This window comes from Musa acuminata, chromosome BXJ1-9 (genome assembly GCF_036884655.1).
Source record: "Musa acuminata AAA Group cultivar baxijiao chromosome BXJ1-9, Cavendish_Baxijiao_AAA, whole genome shotgun sequence".
Lineage (NCBI taxonomy): Eukaryota > Viridiplantae > Streptophyta > Magnoliopsida > Zingiberales > Musaceae > Musa > Musa acuminata.
The window spans coordinates 19,546,686-19,552,296 of NC_088335.1; the positions used below are offsets into that span (position 1 = coordinate 19,546,686).

Here is a 5,611-nt window from a genome sequence, read left to right on the forward strand (position 1 = left end):
CCCTTTGCTTACGGGCAGTCCTGTTTGACAAAGGCACCTCGTTGGCTCGAGAATCAGAGATCACACGTCTCTCATGAATCACCCTTCATTCAGAGCACCGAGTTCTCTGGCAGCCGCAAGATGAGAATCTCTCCCACACGAACACTACACGCAAGCAAGCCACAAACTCTCAGTCATACACAGGAACCACGCGGTGCTTAAAATAATATTAGAGATGCTGGGTTGAGAGTCGAATTCATTCGAGCGAAGTCTTTATACAGAGAAGACATACATTTCTATGATTCAAAAATCCTAATAATCTCGCAGAAGACCATCCTTGCCATCAAAGTTTCCCCTTGTTATCGACAAATGCTAAAATAACTCAGAGTAATTGCACAATGATGTATCGTTGTCTCGTATTGCGACGTTAATGTGTCACCGTATGATGTGGATGTGAGCCATGTGCTCGAGGAAAAAAGTTAACTCGATTTAGGGTATACCAGTGGAATCTTCCAAGGAGAGAACAATGGCGAAGACGGTCGTGGAACAACTAATGCCTCGTATAACATCAAATGCATGACGCCGTGACTTGTGCCCTACCGGGTGGATCATCTATGCATCGCCATGAATCCCTTGTTTCTTGTTGGATCATGTCATTGGAGAGCAACCCCTTGTCTTGTTTTCCTTTTATATCGGTGTAACTACAGGTCCCTACTATTCGGCATGGCTGCCCAGAAGAACTATTCCCCATTGATATCGATGCCCGCGACAAAGCTTATAAAGCTTAATACTGTTCAACCACTGAGAACTCCATCAGGCCCACTTGCATGATTGGTGGTCGGTGAATCACCGGACAATCCAGTGAAATGCACATATTGCAGGGATTCAGATCTTTGATGATTATTTTTACTGCAAGAATCTGTAAGATGATCCAGAGGTTAACAAAACAAGAATCTAGCTTTTCGATAACCCACAGCTGAGTGCTGCTTTTCGAAATCAACAATAGAAATTAAGTAGACCGAATCATCGCATGTAATTGGGCCTCTCAATGACCTAAGTACATTAATTATACATTCAAATAATATATCCTAATATTCTTAAGGCATATCGATCCGTAAGGAGGCTCTGTCGACAGACCCAGATAGAATATGTCAGTAGTCACAAGCATGGATTGATAACTTTCTTACCCATCTCAGGAGAGCATTCAATCTTCAAATTTGTACCGTAAAACGGGCTTTCCCATGTCAGGATGGGTAAAACCTTAAAGGTTTGAATCTGAAGTACAATGGGGTGAAGGACCTTCATTTCATGAGCACCAGTGTCGTCCCACTCTGAGACAGTTTACTGCATAGAATTAATTAGTGGGCATATTCTTTTTGCTCAACCATGGAATTCCAAACTTTCAACTCAAACTATCACCAGGTAACATTGTTTCCGCATTTTTTACACGAGAGGAATAGTTAAGTAACTGCTCTCTGAATCCTCCAGTGAGTGAACAGTACCAACTACCAGAAGAAGCACCACATTAATTTGGTCTAGCAAAGCAAAAGCATGGATGCATGAAACAGAAGATTAAGCTAGTAATGCTCACTGATCTACATCTTCCTGAGGTAGCAAGTGAGAAGGGAAGCTTTGAGCAGATTAAACTTCTTTCTCCATCTCCATCAGTTGCATCAACAAATCCACAAAAGCTAGCATTATTACCTTGTGATTCTTCCTTTCGTTCAGCCTCAAGTAGCAATGCAGAAGTTCCTGAAGGCTATGCCACTCCCTCAGCTCGTGTGCCACCACCATCTCCTCCATGGATGCTCGGAAGTCTTGGTACGGGTCCTCCGAGGAAATGGCCATCGGTATGCTCTCCTCGTAGAATGACGCCTTACCCAACGCTGCCTTGGTTGTGCGTTGGGCTTTTCGGATGCCGGTCTCAGGTTTAGCCTCCTCCATGATGGATTTCGTTGTGCACGGTGAAAAGAAGAACCTCGTGGAACATATGGCGCCTTCTAGGATGGCACTCCGACCTTCGTATTGGTCTGCGCCGGGGCAGATAGAAGACATGGTTGTGGTGGTGGTGGTGGCCGTGGTGGACACGTCGCTGAAGCCGAAATCCTCCTCGAGGTATGGGAGCTGGTAGAGGTTCTCCTGGAGCTCCAAGGGGCCAAAGCAGGTGGATGAGGAGGGAGAAGAGGTGCAATAGGGGTAATGTAAGCTGGAGTAGAGCTCTCCTGCTCTGAAGGACTGGGTTTCTTCTTCTTGGATGCAGATGGGGCCAATGGGTTTGATGCTGGTGATGGCTCCTTGGAGATTTTTGAATGAAGACTTGAGCTTCTCCATTTCTCTTCCCTCTATTCATATGGGGGGAGGGAGAGAGAGAAAGGGGGCGAAATTCTCATAATTATAGAGGCCTCAAAATCATCATTAATCTGCATAAGTTTAATTTACTTGTCTAATGAATCATTTGCATGCATTACATAGTCGAACAATTTATAGTAAGGACATCGCATGAGATTAAAAAACATGCTTCGGTGCCATGCTCTTTAATAATCTAAGCGACCAACATTCACACCATCAAGTAGAAAAACAATAGATTGTGTATATATAATTTGTTTTTTTTTTCTTTTCAAAATCCCTTCTTATTTCGAAATTTCGTACAATGAGTATTTATGAGAATATATCCTTAGTCTTTAATTGAGTTTATCGTTATCCCGTACAGTCATGAAAACAATTGGCCAAGTGGTCCAAATGAGACTGATATCTTAAGTTGGACGCGTAGTTCTGGATGATATCTGATGTTATGGATTGATCTCAGTAAGTAAATCGAAATTTAATCCGATGTTATGACAGAATTCAGATCCTCTGTTTTGCGTTTCACATCCTTATAAACCACGAAATAAGGATTGATTTTATAAAATTAAAATGTTTGCATAAATCTGACCAACATAATTTGGATTACACACGAAAACATTTGGGATGTGTTAGGATTTCCTTGCATCAGTTCTTATTTGTCTCACATTACACTTCTCCAACAGCCTAGCAATAAGTCAAAAGCGCAACGAGCAGAAATTAGCTTTCCTTTTCTTCAACCAAAAGAGGTTGATGAACTTTGCAGGTGCCATGTATTCACAACATTATCACTTGACCAGTACACCCGTGGATGCATAGGGAGTGCTTCAACTTGGGAATTGGAGTCTCCACGGCTTTGCTCTCGGGCCAACCATGGTGCTGTGAGAGCAAGCGAACGAGCAAACGAGCAGACAGCTTAATTATGTGTGATACAGTTTGAAATAAGAAGAAGGAACAGGAGAAGGGTGTGTGGTCCATGGAGGTATCCAACCACATGCATTAGAAGCCAAAAGATAATTAATAGTTTCAGATGGTCCTATCAACTCATCATTCCTCCCACCCTTAATGGTGAGTTGCGTGATACCATAAGATACACTTGCATACATCTCTCCTTGGCTCTTGGATCATGACTGGATTATCTGAGTGTTTGTTTACACAGCCACATCCGGACACACGACCTATTCCCGGAGATGCAGCACACCGTGGGTGGTAAGAGTCCAATGGGGGAGGGGAGAAAAATGCCAACCTGAAACAGTGAACCGCATGTTTTGAGCTTTCGAGCAATGATGATGAGAGAGTCTCATACAGAACCGGCACACGTGAACTTTCTACAGTGAGAATGATGCGAGACTAGACTCGGCTTGCACGCACCGCCTGCTTCAGCTTTTCAAGCTGGATGGATTATTGTGGGCGGGGCCGTCCATGAATGCAGGATTTGGAGTTCAGATGTTTGTAATGCAAATTTCAGTTTCAACGCATGAACGTTCCTGAAGCCAAAGCGTGCAGTGAGCAAGTTCACATGTCACGAGTACACGGAAATGGGTCATTTTAGTTCTCGTTAGTACTGTTGATGAAAAGCCAACTTTGTTTTCTGGTTCAACTTCGGCTTTGTGTACTTACTATGACATCTATCAAATAACAGATCCCAAGCTTGCATAAAAAGGGCTGCCTTAGGCAAGAGAGTAACAATGCAAAAAAAAATACACCAAATATTTTAGATATTATTAGGCATCTGGTTGGAGGATCTATCTCCGTTACAAAGCAGCCTGATCTGACCTAGTGAATCTCTTTCTCAACAACGAATATAAATTCCAGCAACTATTATATACATACATGTATATGTACATCTTGGTGAGTTTAGAATAGCATTTTTTCTATTTCGAAGAAAAATTATACATTCATTTAGGAGCCCTAAGAGCTCACTAAAATCGTCTAGTTACATGAAGGCCATATTCTACCCTAGTCATATTTCTAATGACCAAACTAAATGTTGTGGTGCCAACTAAACGTTGAACTTTTGACTCCAAGGAACACCTCTTGTTCCGTTAAGGCAGTTGATGACCTCTAAAGCATTCCACTTGATTCAAATGTTCCTCGGCCCTTCTTTCTCTTCTACCAGTTTCAAGACTTGTGGGATGGCCCTGCACTCCACTCCACCTTCTAAGCGCTCCTCCCTTTACAATTTCCACAGCCTGTAGAGTGTAGCCAAAGAAGTTGCTGCTTGCTTGTCTTTAATAATATAACCTGTACCTGCAAGCACGCAGTTTAGACTAAATGAGCTATCACATTCGATGATCTAATCAAACAAACCTCGGGTGCACTGCATTGAATCCCACAAAACTTCCTCGGACCCATGTTGATCTGAACAGAAATCATCAATAGTAGATAAAAGCTTTGTGTGATAAAGGAGTAAGGCCAGGTCTTACGGTTGCGACCGAGGCAGCCATTCAGATTAACCCAAAGGAACCATAGGGAGTTACCGGTTACACTCCTCGGACATTTGGCCCCCTCCTTTCCAAGGATCTTGCCCCTCAAGCAATCAGTGCCCTTTATACCATTCACTCATATCCAAGTTTATCTCTGACCAGTTTGACGATTTCAAACACGACATCAATTAGGTTGAGAATGCAGCGTGTTTGAGTTAGCCCCAGGAAATTTACCAAAGGGTAATTTTGATAATCCAACAAAGACAATAAAACGGAAGAATAAAAGACGACAAGAACACCAAATTTACATGGTTCGATCAATTGACCTACATCCACAGACGAAAGAGGAGCAAATCACTACTATAAAAGAGGGACTATTACAAATGCCTTAAGAAGATGATCCTAAGCCATAAAACATCGAAAATTATTGAACAAGAAAAGCCTAAAGCAACCAATTAGGTTTTCTTGTGGTGCATCTGACTTCAAAGCCCAGGCCCTTATTTATAGGTTAAATAGGAGATACCAAATTTGATTTTCCCGATGTAGGACTATGTGACTTGCCAAACTAACAAATCTCCACCTTGGTATGTCCCAACAAAACTTGCTCCACCTTCTTCACAAAAGCCCCAATGTGCAATCACCAACAATAAACACCAACAAAGTCTAAGCACTGCTTGAACTTGTAAAGTGGAAGAGGCTTCATAAGCATATCAGCTAGATTGTCCTTCGTATGAATTTTCTGAACAAGGACCTTTCTTTCAGCAATGGTATCCCATTTGCATCCAACAATTTTCTTACTCGAAGGCGGCTTCACAAGATCCCAAGTTCTATTCTGATGGAGAGATTTTATTTCTTCATTCATCACA

At 42.3% G+C, this 5,611-nt stretch overlaps 1 pseudogene; it reads right to left on the reverse strand.

Annotated features, from left to right (window-relative positions):
- Positions 1 to 271: 271 nt before the first annotated feature.
- Positions 272 to 2,354, reverse strand: LOC135594307 (transcription repressor OFP13-like; annotated as a pseudogene).
- Between the last annotated feature and the right edge of the window lie 3,257 nt (positions 2,355 to 5,611).